The following is a 17,831-nucleotide window of genomic DNA, read 5'->3' as shown; positions in this document are numbered from 1 at the left end:
GCAGTGGTGAAATATCAAAATAGTTCTTAACCTGAATTTATCGTAAAAAGCCATTTTCATGACACGTCAGGCCAAAAGTGTTATTTCATTATTATATGAGTTGTTTAATTCTGCTCCATTACACCCAGTTCTGCATTACTCTTCATTCCTAATTTACTGTATCCTATTAAAAGTTTTTTTAGGTCATTTGTTGTTACTGCTAGTAAGACATTAAAATGCCTTGAGGCTATGAAAAATAATAAATTTAATGTTGCTAGTATAGTTCTGCCAAGCCTTGCCACCAGTAGATCACAATTGATAGCTTGTACTTAGATTGTACTGTAAATTTTGGCATTGTTTATTCTGAGAAACAATTTCTATCTTCACAGTAATTTAAAATGATGCATTTTTCAAACATTTCATTATTAAACTTTTTTCAAATGACTATTTGCAGGCGTAGATGTGCAGTTTGAACTCTCCAAATTGTTATAATTTTTGTAAGAACATTATACAGGATGTGAATGAATAAACATATTTCCCTGTAGTTCTCTCCTTTGAGAAAAGAAAAGCCTTGAAACCGAGCAGTCTGAACACCAGGGACTTGATTCTCCACAGCCTTACACCTTTTCTCAAAGCAGAGAAGTCATTGCTTACATCGTAATGAAAGAGGTGTCGGCAAGCCCAGAGGTGCCAGGGCTATGAACAGTGAAGCCTAGAGGTGCCAGGGCTTAGCCCTGGCACACCCTAGTACAAATTACACACTGTGAAAAGTGTTCCAATTCCTACCTGTGCAGAGTCCTTACCTATTGCTACCAGATCGGAATGGTAGTGTTCTTTACATCCACTTTACACCCATTCTGCATACAGGCACAAGATGCAACGGACTGGAGAATCTGACCCCTTAGCACTGAATTTAGCCCTGTTTTAGGCTTGGTCTTAAATGGTCACAGCCTGTAACGTATGTGGGCAATGCACTTCTGGATGTACATAATTGTCTTCAGCCTGGGCAAATTGATTTACATATTGACTATTGTCAATATGGATAAAATTGAGATCCTTGAGTGACTACTTGAGAGTTGGACGGTTGGTTCCTCTGATAAAGAAAACATTCATCTGATTTGCTTCTAGCTACATCTATTTCTTTTAATTTGTCATGAAAGTCTCATGGGGTTGATTACTGTTCATATCGTCCATAGGCATACGTGTTGGGTCTAAAGGCGGCACCTGTCCTGCAAAGTTTTGAGACCTTAATTAAAGCACCTTCGTGTAGGCTCAGCACTGAAATCCTGCTGAATCCTCTGAAGTGGATGGTCAGGCATCCATTAATAACTCAATTATTGGAAACCACCAGAAAAATATTATTTCCTTGGAAAACAAAGTTTCTGATAACCAAGGTTCACATAAATGGGCTTTTTTATGCTCCATTTCACTGGTCATTATATTTTTCATTTAATAATATCTTTATTTGGAGAGAGAGAGAGAGAGAGAGAGAGAGCGAGAGAGAGCCTTTCCCAGAGGATCCTAAGACATTTCACATCTACATCCAGTACATATAATATTTCTGAAGTACTGTCACCTCTTGGCCAGCAGCCGTGCATACGTGCAGTGTAAAGTGTGTAGTATAACAGAGAAAGGAAGAAGAAAAGGAGTACTTGTGGCACCTTAGAGACTGTGCCACAAGTACTCCTTTTCTTTTTGCGAATACAGACTAACACGGCTGTTACTCTGAAACCAGAGAAAGGAAGGTGCATTTGGCTAAGGGCAGCAGGATAGAACTATACTTTAAGAAGAGTGTTATAGGATCTATATTGTCCAAGCAGAGTATATCCAGATTTTGTTCATTTTAAAGATTCATCCAAAAGACCTATCCACAGCAAACTCAGTTTATTTGAAAACTCTAGTTGCCCTCTCTTGCTAGTCTCCATTTCTATCAGGCTACTATAAGTTTAATGTTCTAGCTCATGCAATAGATGATTTTTATCTACCACAGTTATACAGACTACTGAATTAGGTTTTCATTGAAAATGCATGATAGAAGTATCTGTAAGTCATATTAAGATTTTAAGTTTTTTATTAATATTTAGCTGGTATGAGAGTTTGGAAACCAGTGGGTGAAAGTTATCTTCTGGTTGAGCTATTTTAGTAGTCATATCATGTCTACATCTCAGTCACGACAGACTGATTTATTTAGATAATTTCATTTACTTGAGGTACAGTACTATGTATGGTGAAGGAATATGGGTGAGGATGTGACTGGTGAAAATCTGTTTTCCCCTCTTTGTAATTATTTCTTAAAATAAATACTGTGGTACATACCTGAGCTGCAAAAACAAGTAAAATGTGTACTTTCCCCCTTCAAATAAACCTCCATCACATATCACTCCGATTCAACCTGTGAATTTTGTAAAGACTTGTGGTGCATTGCAAATTTAATGTAACTCTTCTAGCAAAAGTGAAATCCCAAGTTTTTTAAATGTTTTTTTTTTTAGAAGAGATAGGTAAATACTGCAAAATTAAAACCAGAGAACATTCGCAGAAATTTGTGAATGAATTTACTGCAGCTGTGTTCATCCTCACTTATGTTCATTTTCCATAGACAGGTCAGTGCTCAGGTTTGCTCACATAAGTGTTTGTCTAAAGTACATTCCAAGCTGATGTATTCACAATGGAAGGTGGTATATTTTCATATGGGATGGGACATTTCTTGACACAACATGAGGACAAGGTTGTCCAAACAGCTTGATAGAGACATGGCACAGAGTTCCGTAAACGAACAAGCCAAAGATATGACTGCACTCTTTGCAATCAGGGCTGTATATGCATGCACAGTTACTTTGTGGGAATATGACAATACCCAACTAAAGCTAAACTGTGCAGCCAGCCAACAAATCTGTTCACCTTTTTTTTTCCCCCTAGGAGGACCTTGTGTAAAGCTCATGTGTCCAGAAAGGAGAAGATTCAACATTTTCTTAAATGCATTAGTTAGCTTTCCATAAAACATTCCCTCGCTCTGAAAGACTGAAAGCCCCAGTAACTTATTAATGCCCTCCTCTATTATTTTAGTTACAGTGGCAGTTGACAACATAATCAACATAACTCGAATATTTAATAAACACAGAGAGCTATTCATAATCAATCCAAAAAGTTTACAAAAGCAACAAAACCTCGCTAAGATAAATGCAAAAATTCAATTACTGAATACATTTGAATACCTCAGGTTAAGCATATGCATGTTTAAAGGAGTGAGGCCTTGATTATATTTTTCAAAGCTTACAGTACTTCTGATTGATAGAAAAAAATTGTTTGTTTCATAACTTTGCTAGTTGTTGGTATCTTTAGAAATAAAATTTGGCTTTTATGTAGAACAAGAGCATGTTATAGGCCTTTTTTAAAAGTAATTATTACAGACCTATTTTTGAGATAAACTATCTGTAATAAGATTCATAAAATTTATTTCCAATAGTTCCCTCTGAGACTTTCAAGGAGACTCTACTTCCTTCTATGTCCTTTTTTTGAGCTTCCCTGAGTAATTTTCTTTTTCAGAAAATAAAGCATATTGACTTTGTAATGGCATGCAATTGGAGGCATACAGTAATTTTTAATTATCTTTCCAAACTAAAATGACATATTATTTTAATAAATCTTTTGGTAACATTTTAAAGCAAACATTATATATTTACAGTCAGATTGTATTTGATCTTAATATGTAGCTATGCTAAGTCTTTTTTTCCATGTTACACTCCACTTCATTTCTAATGCAACCAGCATTCTATGTTAAGTAGTGGTGGTGTAGCTGTGTTGGCCCCAGGATCTGAGAGAAGCAAGGTAGGTGAGGTGATATCTTATATTGGGCCAACTTCTATCGATGAAAGAGACAAGCTTTTAAGTTCCACAGAGCTCTCGGTCAGGTCAGGCCCAGAACAGAAGAAGAGCTCTGTGGATCTCTTATTGGACCAACTTCTATTGATGAAAAAGCTATTATTTTACCCACCTTATCTCTCTGTGGCAACTAGTTCATCTTGTGAAAAGTGAATGCACTAGAGTACACTTTTTCTACTCAGACAGCTTCTGATGAGCTCACGTTGACAAGAATAGACAGATATGTAATAATTATGCAACTTGTCATATTATCCTTTTTGACTCATCACATTAACAATGAAACCTGATATAGAAAGAGTTATGTGATTTTAATAGGTCTAAGTATTTTAACTTTCCCAAGAACTATTCTTCTATCCTATCTCCAAACTTAATTCTCCTTTGCTTCCGTTTGAAAAGGTAAACATAAATACATTATTGATTGTTTGCTTCTTGTGTTTGTGACTGTTTAGCAGCTTTGTTATTGAGCAGTCTACCAAAGTATAAATTCTCATAGAGTGAGAGAAGTTCCAGTTTATACAGCAAATGGAACAACATAGGAAAGACAGACTGCTGTACTCCAAGTCTGATCACTTTAAAATGACAGAATTAGGAATGTTCAAACCAGATGAAGCTCAAGAATACAAGTAAGATGTTAACATGTCGGGGAGTCTGCCACTCAGGGAAAAAAAATGTAGAGTGAGAGATACAAACTGGGAAGATATCTTGGGATTGGGCAAGTTCCTGATATTGAGGTTCGACTACCTGGGAAGCTAAGAGAACCTGGTTATTAGTCAATGGATTCCTTTTAAAATATCCAAGAAAAGAAATAGCAGCCTAACCCCAACGGCAATCTTTCCTAGGGAGAGGAGAAAACTATCCTTCATTCACTTCACATAAATTAATTTGCAGAGGGTCACTTCAGATAGAGTTGGGGATAGAACCCAATCTAACACCCTAATCTAACACACCATTAGGGGATAGAACCCTAATCTAACACACCACTTCCATTTACTACAGTCTTCTATATTCCACAATAACATAGTGTGGTTTAGGTCTGGTCTGCACTACAGACCTTTGTTAGTATAACTGTGTCACTCGGGGTGTGAAAAAATCCAACCCCTGGGTTGAAACAGTTATATCAACCTAACGACGTGTAGACAGAGCTATGTCGGCGGGAGAGCCTCTTGGGGAGGTGGGTTAGCTAAGCCGACAGGAGAGCTGCGTCAGTGCCACTGTAGCTTTTTAAGTGTAGACTTGCCCTTGCCTTTTTAGCAGCTAGACCACAGAGAGAGGTTTATGACTTTCCTACTTCTTTCATGCTAAGATAGCTGGTTAATTTTTAGCTCCTGGAGTAGAGACTTATGTTTTTACATCCAGAGGTTCTGAGCTCAGTCCCCACAGATGACACAAAGAAGACAAACATAAGGTAATAGTAAAGGTTATATGTGTCCGCATATATTAAACCTAAAGATATTTCTTGTGATGAGGGAATACTATCCATTCATAATTACTGTACTAGAGGATTACCTACCATCTCTGGATGCATATGTTTGGATTAGACAAGGGCTTCTGTCATTCTGTTATCCATACACTGAAAACCATAGATGGGTACTTAATTGTTTTTCTTGAATACTTTTTAGATTGACATGTATAATTTCTGTACACAAATTCTACATACTTACCATAAACTTCTGGAATAGTGCTTGAAATTTGTGAACTATCATACTTTTTTCAAAATTGTGAAAGAAATGAAGATGATAATTCTCTTTTCTCAGGAAAGCTAATAGTGACAGCTTAATAAGCAAATGTGTTTTGCACTAGGGAATGAACACTGAATGCCTACAATGACTGAGGTGTATTAGAATGGACTTGTGTGATCTCTCTTTTTCTACCTATTGGTCTCTATTGCCCTTTTTGATGTATCTGTCTCTTTCCATTTATTCACTTGAACATGTAAAAATGTGCACCTTATATTGAGTCTGAATTTGTATAGGTTCCACTTCCAGCCATTAGATATTGTTATGCATTTGTCTATTAGACTGAAGAGCCCTCTTTTATCACAATTATCTGTGCCAGGTGGCTACTTACAGACTGTGGTCAAATCAGCATTTAACCTTCTCATTTATAAGCTAAATTGTTTGATCTCCTTTCACTATATAAGGCATGTTTTCCAAACTTTAATTATCTTCCTGGCTCTTCTCTGAATCCTTTCCCAGTTTTAAACATCCTTCTTCAATTGTGGACACCATAACTGGACATGGTATTCTAGTAACAGTCACACCAGTGCCAGATACTCCAATTTGATATTCCCCTATTTATACATTCAAGAATTGCATTGGTAATTGTCCGCCAGGACCCTCAAGTCTTTTTCAACTCACTGCTTCCCAGGATAGAGGTACCCATCCTGTAAATATAGTGTTGAAATATATATTATTTGCTTGTGCCCAGCTTACTAAGTGTTCGAGATCAATCAGACCAGTGACCTCTCTCCTTCATTATTTACCACACCTACAATCATTTTGTCATCTGCAAACTTTGTCAGTACAGATTATATGCTTTCTTCCTTGTCATTGGTAAAAGTGGTAAATAACATAGGACCAAGAATTGATCCCTACAGGAACCCCATAGAAATGCACTCATGATTACATTTTATCATGAGACCAGTCAGCCATTTTAATCCATTTAATGTATGGCAGTTTGATTCTGTAACTTTCATAATGTTGATTTTCCCAACCCCCATGTTAGTTTGAATAAAATTATTGAGTTCTGTGGACAAAATATAGGGATTTAAATTTTTGTAATAAAAGCAGATTAGAATTTCTCTGGTGAGTATGGATTATTTGTTAATATGCACAACCGTGAAAAACAAGGGAGTGCTTTGATGGCTGTGAATAATAGCTGGATCGAGAAAGATGATTCCATTTCTCTGAGGATTTTGATATTTCTAAATTTGGTTTTATTCTGATTTGGAACATAACCAAAAAATTCAAAATTTGGAGAGAAAGAGAATGGAGCCCTGGCTCCAAGTAGGGTGACCAGATAGCAAGTGTAAAAAATCAGGACGGGGGTGGGGGAAATAGGTGCCTATATAAGAAACCCCCCCCGCAAATCTGGACTGTCCCTATAAAATTGGGACATCTGGTCACCCTAGCTCCCAGTCAGTCTATCTACTCTTATTCCCTCCACTCCCTGGCTCCAAGCTGGGCTCCGCAGTTGCCTGCAGTCTGACTCAATGTAGAGCATGTGCACAGTAATCCAATTAACTTCCCGTTGGGAAGAAACTGGAGAGTAAGAGATAGCTGCAGCCAGGTCCCGGTGGGCAGGGAGAAGGAAAATTAAATGTCAGGCATCTGTCTGCAGTAAAATAGAAAGTTCTATGGCAGAAATGCTAAATTCCATAGCATCTTGGAAAAATACTAGGTTTCCTGGCTGTGGAATCTTGAAGTCTATGTGAAGAATGGGGCTGGTCACATCTTTTTAGAATTATTGTTTCAGGCTCTATGCAAACATAGGAAGATATCACATCATTGGTTATTTTTAGTTCATGTTTTCAAGGCTATCTTTGTAACTCTATGGGTTAGACATATAATTTAAAACAAACAAAAGTCCACAAAAAACTGAAGTTCTAGAGCACAGAAATTTGCACTGCATTCCACAGCAGATTCTGCAGGCACAGAATCATGGAGCACACAGAGCCCTGATTGAAATATCGAACTGAGGGGTTTCTTCTTGCTTTAAATTCAATTCTGAACACAGTCTTAACTACCAACATGTCCGTAATATATTGCTGTCTCCATGTAGATCTACTCATCTATGTGATGGCAAATATCAGGAGCTACTTTTTGGGAAACTGACTCAGTCTGGCAGAGTGCACAAAAGCAGATAGTGGATTAATCTACATTTTAAGATTTGACTTTCTTTGCTTGTAGAAAAAAAAACAAATGGTAATATGCTAGATCTCTCCATCCATTCTCCATTATAGTATCCTCGAGGGATGATTTGCCCTTGTTTGTTTTTCAGTGTAAAAAGTATAACAAACAAAATCGCTAGCAGGCTGTTTCCAAGCAGTTCATAAATGCCCTGAAGATATCAGTGTTCCCCTCAGCTCTATGGGAATTACTGAAGTCCATTAACCATCAGCCAACATAAATGTAATTTGTACTGTAGTTATGATCTTATATAGTCTGTGGTTTTTCCTTATCACTATGACTTTTGGGGAATATAGCAAGTAAACTGAAAGCATTAAGAATGGAAAATTTCATAATGTTGTTAAAATAAACGTGCAGCAATGTAATTCCATCATGGTGTTCAGGCACACTGTGGAGTAATACATTTTCACAGTATAACTGGTCTTTCTAATTGCAATTAGAATATTAAACATGGCAGATACTTTGAACACAAAGTCTACAATGTGGCTCTAGGCATAGACTTGAGCAAGGAGTGTTGCATAAATTTCATTGCCCTAGAAGCCACTCCAGGGGACATTGTGCCTCAGAGACAACCCAATGAGGCATAATTCCTTCCCTCTTTTTTTCTTTTGCTAGTTGTTTGATGCTGGCCAATTTGAGCCATGCCAGCTATGATGGCTGGTCTCTTTTAGTGGGTGGAGTGAAGCGGAGCTAAGACTTTGTCCCTTCTCCACCCCTCCCTGCCATTCCCATCCAACTACTCTTGATGGGCACAGGGAATAAACAGATTCTGACTTTTACCCCCATGTAGCCTTGGCTGTAGCTAGCACTTGCTGTGTTGAGGAAAGATCTTCAAGGGTCTAAAGCTTTCCCAATTCTGTCCCATATAAAATCCTCTGTACTGCTTCTCTTATCCCCTATGTAGAAGGGTGAGGCCCGTGGACCTGGTGCCACCTTAGATGATGGGGCTGATGTGGAACAGAGGGAGCTAGAAGTCCGTGACATATGAATACACAGGCCACTATAAATACAGTGCAACATATATGCAGTTAAATATATAGGCATACTGGTACAGAGCACACAATATCAAATGATAGAGGGTTACATTTTAAACTGTTGACTTTCCTAAACTATCTAATTATAGGATGTCAGACCTCATGAAAAACTTAGAGATGAAAGAACCTGATTTTACCAATGAAAATTTGAGATATCAGTTGCCTTTTCCCAATGGAAGCCATCATTTAATTTATTGAGAGTGAGCAAGGAAGACAACTCAGCGGACGAAAGGGAGAAAATCAGCAGCGATGTTCCTAGGCAGTCAAGATAAGCATTGCAAAGAAAAAATCGGAGAAAAGGACGTTGGATAAATGCGAGCTTGAGTTTGTAGATGAATGAAGGGCAAGACGCATGAACAAAATAACAGATTAAGCCCAAATCAAACAAGTAACAAAGAGCCTAGAGCCCATGAAGATTCTAATTTAGGAAACCATATTTTCCTTTACTGTGCAGAGGAAAAATGGATATTAAAAGTGAAAAGAAATTTAAAGTGAAATAATAGCTGCACAGTTCAGTTATGCTATGGTGGGATGAGAATGGAGGGAACCCACCTTACTCTCTCCCCTCCCCACAAATGTGCCTGTTCAGGGTAGCTATAATTCCATTATGTATGTCTGGGAGCACAAGGGAGGGGATTTAGCTACCACTGACAAGAGCGCTAGTCAGATCTAAATGAGTCCTCTTTGACAGGAGCCATGGACCATGGTCTTATCTGTCGCGCGATGCAGAAGAGCTGAGCTGGACACAGCACTGAAGTTTTCCCAGATTTGTTGCTATCCATTTGTTTTCCTCTGCTCTACAGAAGCTGTATGCATTTTAAAGGCATTGTGCCTTCAAGCAGCACTGTTGGGGCTGTGTGCCTCATTCCCTCATTCTCTATGCATTTCCAGTTTTTAGCAACCATAATTGAGCTCTTAGACTGCTACTGTGCAATTGCAGAGAATGTACATAAGAGCAGTTAGAGATGGAACTATTGACTTAACTAAAAATATCAAGGGTGTTAACTACAGAGTGACCAAGAGGAAGGAAATAAATGTAAGTATCAGCTGAATCATTTACAACTTTGGGGAAAAAATTGTGGTTAAAGCATACCCTTCCACTGGTTACAAAACAAAATCTTACATTCTGAAAAAAATAGGTTTCTATTTGCAATACATTTTGTCATGCTTGTATTGTCTAACAATTTGCAATCAAACCGCTAAAGATTTACGCTGGAGGAAAAAGCCCAGATGTTTAAATAACCAAAAATACCTAGAAGAGAAGTTTTAATTAGATGTAATGATTTCATTAGTTTTTGACTTGATTTTTTTAACCACTTCCTAGGCTTCTTGACTTTCATATAGGACTCTGTATTTGAAAAAAGAAAAGGAGTACTTGTGGCACCTTAGAGACTAACCAATTTATTTGAGCATAAGCTCACATCCGATGAAGTGAGCTGTAGCTCACGAAAGCTTATGCTCAAATAAATTGGTTAGTCTCTAAGGTGCCACAAGTACTCCTTTTCTTTTTGCGAATACAGACTAACACGGCTGTTACTCTGAAACCTGTATTTGAAAAAGTCATTTGTTTCCTGGCAGTTAGGATTGATTTATTGAGCACATAACAGCAAGAGAAAAACAAAAGAGAAGCTTAGTGAAGTTGCCATCAGAATGTGTGCTGAGGCTAAACTATAAAACTTCCATTATTAAACTAATGGGGAGAAACTTGATGCTATTATATACAGATTGAGCGTATTAAAAAAAGCCAAAACACCTAGAAGATGATGCAAATGTCATTCAGAAGGACCAGATTCAGAAAAACATTGAAGCAGGTGCTTGACTGTAAGCACAGGGCTAATCTTATCCTATTCAGCAAACTGCATAAATACATGCTGGTCCCATTAGAGTCAAGCTGTTTGTTGAACAGGAGTGAGATTAGTCACATTCTATCAATTAAGCACATGCTCAAGTGCATTGTTGAACTGGATCCTATACTTGAAACAATATACCGTATATGAAACTCTTTATAATAAATAGACTACATCATATTTCTCATACTCTTTTTCTGAAATGGATCTCCCTCTTTAAAACAACAGCAAATGTTGCAGCACATAACGTGAGATGTGTTTGTGGGTAGTTCAGAATACACACTTTGTTAGACCTGGTTAAATTCAGCATAGTATTTTGAAGTGCTCCTATGCATCGGTAATATCTGATACAGAAAGCGAAACACCAGTTGTAAGATAACAATATTTGCAAATCCTGTTGTCTGCTCCAGCAACATATTTATTTGTATTTTGTTATTTCTAAATCAAAAAGAGCATGGCAGAATAACATACAGTGTAAGATTTCTTCATATATCTGACTCTTTTAAATCCATTAGGGTGGCTTACAGAGATATGTTAGACATTTTACTAGCCATTTCACATCTGCGAAGACTGCAGAGAACAGGTTTCTCTCTAACTAATGTTAGGAGTTACCATTTGTTACAAGCTCCTGAGCCTTGCTGAGTCCTGAGCCTTCTTGAGTCTCTCTCTCTATATAGTCACCAGAGATGGAACAAATCTTCGTTTCGTATTTGATTTTATGCTACTAGAATGTAGCCCTTCATTATCCAGATCTATATTTTCTGAACCCCCTTGTTATCTTGAAACAAGACCTATGTCCTCTGATTTGAGATGGGCTATGATACTATTTCAGGTGATGAGGCATAGATAATTTGTAGGGAACAACATGGGAAAGAAGACAAGAGTTGAGAAAGGAAAAAATCAGAAGATAGTCCTTCATTTGCCAATGATTTTCAGCAGACAGAAAAAGACTAGGACAGGCAAACTGTGCATGCACACAGCCAATTGCTTCAGTCTCAAATTCCCCAGCAACACAATTGCAGTGATGTCAATGTCCTTGAGGTCTTATTTGCAGAGGGAAGCGGCTTATGTGGGTTTGTACCTGTACCTAGAAGAACTATACGTTGGCCTGCTCTTAAATATTGCACACCAGTTTATGGAGCAGTGAACCCTCAGGGAAGATATTGAGCAAGAGTGTAGCATACAAGAGCTATCATTCACAGTCCAGTTCAATTCATGCAGTCTTAACTCAGCTTATGGACTCTGAGCTTTTCAAGTGGAGTGATTACCCAAATTCCTGTTTCATTTGTTAGTGTAAACATGATAAAAAACCTTAACCATTGTTTTCTGTGTCATTGTTGCTGTTGTGGTAATTTAGAAAGATGAAATATAAGACCTGTTGAGACAGCTCATCTGCCTTCCCTTTCCTGTCCTTCTGCAGCTCATTAGGGCTGCCACTCAAAATACATTGGATCCCAGCAGCAACCACCATGGGGCAGACTCATCACCTGCCATAGCATCCTATTAAAGATTGAAGGGTTTTGTACAGGCACTTTAGTCTATCATAGCCAAGATCATAGAATATCAGGGTTGGAAGGACCTCAGGAGGTCATCTAGTCCGACCCCCTGCTCAAAGCAGGACTAATCCCCCCAGTTTTTGCCCCAGATCCCTAAATGGCCCCTTCAAGGATTGAACTCACAACCCTGGGTTTAGCAGGCCAATGCTCAAACCGCTGAGCTATCCCTCCCCCTAAACACTCATTTGACCCCGATGTGATTCGAACACGCAGCCTTCTGATCTGGAGTCAGGTGCACTACCATTGCGCCACGAGGTCCGTTGCAACCATTGCACCACCAAGATAGGGTGGGGGGACCCTCCAGCAGCAGCCTCATAGATCTTCCTGTTGTTCAGGGTCAACAAAAATTTCATACCAGGTGGAAATCGTCTAGTATCAGGTCTCAGGCCTAACCTGAAACTCCCCAAGGTTAACAGAAAGGTTCAGTAACCTCCGTTGTTTGGTAGATCTCATATCACCTAAAATTATTTTTCTCAGTTAAAAACTCAGCAGTCAATTTGTTAAACTGAATGATGACTATAACAGTGCTTTTTTCCATTTTTCCATAACACCATTTTTCCCAACAAGAGTTGCAGCATGTTTAAATAGGACTCAAGGCAAGAAATCAGTGGTGTGAGGTGGGTTCGGTAGGCTGTGTTCCAAAGGAGTAAAATCACTAGGGCGTGGATGAGGGACAAGCTGCCAGTGGGCGAGTGGGAATGCAGTAGTTTTGTGGTGTACAGCAGCTGATGTGGGTGGGGGCATTCAGGAGTTTATGTGAATGAGATGTTTTGTGGGGAGCAGCGTTCGTTTGAGGACTGGTGCAACAGTGTTGTGTGGGGACTGTATTCAGCCTTCAGTGTACACGTGGGGCAGCAGGTATATGTGCGGATGTGTTTTGAGGTGGGGCACAGCAACATGGGGAAGATGTGATGAGTGGGCTACAACAGTGGGTATGGTTCATCCTGTGCTCTAACGGGGAGAAACAAAACATTGTTAAACAGCAAAATTGATATGAAATTAAAGTTATAAATTGGAATATTAATAATTTAAGGATTTTAAAATATGCAAATTTGTGGGGGGCAAAATTGCTGTGCTTTACCACCACTTCAAGCATTTTAGCCTGAAGTTACTATAAGCACCTAACTAAGCCCATAAAAGATTTTCCATCCATTGTATATGACTAAAATTATAAAATGAGGACTGTTTTTTTTTAAGGGTACTTGCTAGTATTGGAATACAGGAAACGTCTTAATGCTCACTAGTAATTATGGATTTAAGCAATGGACTTGCATATACAGTGTAATACTCTTCATTTGTTTCTCTCGGGAATATGATTGTGCTTAATTGAGAGCTGAGCAACATCTGCTTCAGTGTTCTTTTGTTTCTATGCTAAAAGTTTTAAATTGACTTTTAGAAACAAGCAGATTTTTGTTGCTCTGATGAGACTTGATACAAAATAGATTTTTAATTCAGAGACCGTATATTGTGATTAAATATCCCAGTGAGGTTCACATTTCTATTTTCATAGCAAAAACTGAACTCTGATCTATTTATGACTCCTGAGAGAACAATATTGTGGTATAATTTTCACATACAAATGTAACACTTTTTATATCTTGTGTAAATCATTCTTTAAAGAAAGTTTCTCGCAGCTGGATTTGAAACAAAAGCTGTACAAGATACAGGTCAAACTTAGCATAACTCAAAAATTTCATAAAGTCCAGTTATAGAACAAAATATGGAGTAGAAGACCAGAAATGAAACGCAAGACCGTTATTACTTCAAGAATGATAGCGAATAGGGGACCACGAACAGGGGAGGTTGAGAGAGAGTTTGTAAGAGGGAAACGTAATATAATCGAAATGCTTAGGAAGGGCTGCATTATGAGTGCCAACACTGCTTCTGTCTCCAGACAACCTAATCATGGATGCCTCTACCCAGATTCTGGTATGGACTTCCAGAGACTGTGGTCTGCTTTTCCCACTCTCAGAAAGCCAGACTGGGGGAGACCGTCCACTGTGAAAGATGTCTGCTGGTGGAATCTGTCAGGAAACAGGTGGGAGAGCTACAGGAGGAGGTAGCTAGGCTGCGGATCATCCGTGCCCACGAGGAATTCCTCAAGAGTATTCATATGGAGATGTCCAGGGCTGAGGAAGCTATCCAGCTACAGAGGACTGCTGTCACACCACCGGGGGAGGAGGATATGACTCTGTCACAGGGAGGGCACTGGCTGCTGGTTACTTCTGGCAGCAGTCAGTGCTCCACCCCCTACTCCCAACCCACCCACCATTGTGATGAAGAACTGATATGCTTCCCTGGCAATAAGCAATGAGGAATCACCCCCAAAGGTGGAAGAGGAGAAGCCATGTATCCCCAAGGCTGGAAGAACTGCAGCCATGATTCCCAGGAGGAAACCTAGCATAATCGTGGTTGGTGACTCTCTTCTGAGTGGGACGGAGGCAGCCACCTGTTAGCCTGACATGGCATCCCAGGAGGTATGCTGCCTTCCAGGGGTCCAAATCCAAAACGTTATGGAGGGACTGTCAAGGATCATTCGGCCCTCTGAGTACTCTCCCATGTTACTCATCTATGTGGGCACTAATCATATTGCGAGGTATGACCCTCAGCAGATCAGAAGTGACTACAGGGCTCTGGGATTAAGGGTGAAGTTGGTATTCTCTTTGATCCTTCCAGTCAAAGGTAGGGGCCCAGGCAGAGACAGATGCATCCTGGAGGTGAATGCCTGGCTGCGAGGATGGTGTAGCCAGGCGGGCTTCAGCATGACCATGGGATGCTGTTCATAGAAGAACTGCTAAGCAGAGATGGGGTCCACCTACTGAGGAAGGGGAAGAGCATATTTGGATACAGACTGGCTGAGAAGGGGCTTAAATTAGGTTTGATGGGGCAGGTGACAAAAGCCAATGGGTAACTCAAAAACATGGAGACCTGGGAGAAGAGTTGGAATTTGGGGGGAGCATGGGCTGTAATAGCAGGGATAAGGGAGAGACAAGAGAGAACATGGGGGAAAATCAAATCAGTATCGCAGATGTCCGCATACTAATGCGAGAAGTATGGGAAATAAGTTGGAAGAGCTAGAAATGCTAGTTAATAAATACAACTATTATATGATTGGCATCACAGAGGCTTGGTGAGATAATACACATGATTGGAAAATTTATACAGAAGGGTACAGCTTGCTCAGGAAGGACAGGCAGGGGAAAAAGGGTGGGGTGTTGCCTTATATATTAAAAATGTATACACTTGGACTGAGGTTGAGATGGAAATTGGAGACAGACTTGTTGAAGGTTTCTGGTAAGGACAAAAGGGGTAAAAAATAAAAACAAGGTCTCTACTTGAGACCACCTAACCAGGAAGAAGAGATGGATGAGACATTTTTAAACTAACAAAATCATCTAAAACACATGACTTGGTGGTGAAGGGGGACTTCAACTACTCAGACATTTGTAGAGAAATTAACACAGAAGGGCACAGATTATCCAACAAGTTCTTGAATATATTGGAGACAACTTTTTATTTCCGAACGTGGAGAAAGCTGCTAGGAGAGAGGAGGTTCTAGATTTTGATTTTGACAAATAGGGAGGAACTGGTTCAGAATTTGAAAGTGGAAGGCAGCTGAGGTGAAAGTGATCCTAAAATGGTAGTGTTTGTGATTCTAAGGAATGGTAGGAGGGAAAACAGCACAATAAAGATAATGGCTTTCAAGAACGCAGACTTTAGCAAACTCAGAGTTCTTAATGTAAGATCCCCTAGGAAGGAGGTCTACAGGGAAAAACAGTTCAAGAGACTTGGCAGTTTTTCAAAGAGACATTACTAAGAGCACAAGAACAAATGATTCCACTGTGTAGGAAAGATACGAAGTATGGCAAGAGACCACGCTGGCTTAACCAGAAAACCGTCGATCTGAAACTCAAAAGAGAGTCCCATAAAAAGTTGAAACTGGGTCAAATTACAAAGGATGAATATAAACAAATAATAAAAGTATGTAGGGACAAAATTAGAAAAGCCAAGGCACAAAACAAGATTAAACTAGCTAGAAACATAAAGGGTAACTAGAAAACTTTCTACAAATACAATAGAAGCAAGAGGAAGACCAAGGACAGGGTAGGCCCATTACTCAATGAGGAGGGAAAAAAAAACAATAACAGAAAATGTGGAAACAGTAGAAGTGCTAAATGCCTTTTTTGTTTTGGTTTTCACCAAAAAGGTTAGTAGCAATTAGACATCTAACACAATGAATGCCAGGGAAAATGAGATATGATGAGAGACTAAAATAGGGAAAGAACAAGTTAAAATTATTTAGACAAGTTAGATGTCCTCAAGTCACCAGGGCCTGATGATATACATCCTAGAATACTCAAGGAGCTGACTGAGGAGATATCTGAGCCATTAGTGATTATCTTCAAAAAGTCATGGGAGACGGGAGAGTTTCCAGAGGACTGGAAAAACGCAGATATAGTGCCAATCTATATAACGGACAACCCGGGGAATTACAGACCAGCCATCTTAACTTCAGTACCCGGAAAGATAATGGAGAAAATAATTAACCAATCAATTTGTAAACACCTAGAAGATAATAAGGTGATAAGTAACAGTCAGATGGATTTGTCAAGAACAAATTGTGTGAAACCAACCTAATAGCTTTCTTTGGCAAGGTAACAAGCCTGGTGGATAAGTGGGGAGCGGCAGATGTGGAATATTTTGACTTTAGTAAGGCTTTTGATACTGTCTTGCATAACCTTCTCATAAACAAAATTAGGGAAATACAACTTAGGTGGAGATACTGTAAGGTGGCTGCATAACTGGTTGGAAAACCATTTCCAGGGAGTAATCATCAGTGATTTACAGTCAAGCTGGAAGAGCATATTGAGTGGGGTCCCTCAAGGATCAGTTCTGGGTCTGGTTCCAGAGGTGCGGGGGGTGCTGCAGGCTCTGCTCACAGCCCTGCATGCTTGGTCCCGGCCACTCGCCCCGCACCTCCTTTTCTGGCCCCGCACACAGCCATTGGCCCTGCACCTCCTTTTCTGGCCCCACATGCAGCCACTGGCCCCGTGCCTCTGCTTCTGCCCTGCATACAGCTGCTGGCCCCATGCCTGAGGGTCCCAGCTGTGGGCACAGCTTTGGCCCACTTACCCCTGTCCGGGTCCCCTCTCCCGCAGACACTGCTCTGCTCCCAGCCCCAGCTCTGGGGGGGAGGGGCACGGACAGGAGGTAAGGGGGCTGGCTTTCAGCACCCCCACTAATAGAAATGTTCCAGCGCCACTGTCTGGTTCTGTTCAATATCTTCATCAATGATTTAGGTAATGGCAGAAAGAGTACATTTATAAAGTTTGTGGACGATGCCACACTGGGTTGCAAGTGTTTTGGAGGATAAGATTAAAATTCAAAATGATCTGGACAAACTGAAGAAATGATCTGAAGTAAATAGGATGACATTCACTAAGAACCAATGCAAAGTACTCCACATAGGAAGGAACAATAAGTTGCACACATACAAAATGGGAAATGACTGCCTTGGGAGGAGCACTGCGGAAAGGGCTTTCGGGGTAATAGTAGATGCCAAGCTAAATATGAGTCAGCAGTGTAACACTGTTGCAAAAAAAAAAAAAAAAACCCAAACATCATTCT

At 39.7% G+C, this 17,831-nt stretch overlaps 1 protein-coding gene and 1 non-coding gene across 7 annotated transcripts in view; one reads left to right on the top strand and one right to left on the bottom strand.

Annotated features, from left to right (window-relative positions):
• Positions 1–17,831, top strand: part of DMD (dystrophin) — a 1,886,383-nt gene that overhangs the window by 925,840 nt on the left and 942,712 nt on the right. The window lies entirely within an intron of this gene.
• TRNAW-CCA (transfer RNA tryptophan (anticodon CCA)) lies at positions 12,390–12,461 on the bottom strand. The gene has a single exon. It is a non-coding gene; the product is annotated as a tRNA-Trp (tRNA).

The sequence above is a fragment of the Natator depressus genome, chromosome 1 (genome assembly GCF_965152275.1).
Source record: "Natator depressus isolate rNatDep1 chromosome 1, rNatDep2.hap1, whole genome shotgun sequence".
NCBI classification, from domain to species: domain Eukaryota; kingdom Metazoa; phylum Chordata; order Testudines; family Cheloniidae; genus Natator; species Natator depressus.
This window is presented reverse-complemented; position numbering and strand designations above follow the sequence as displayed.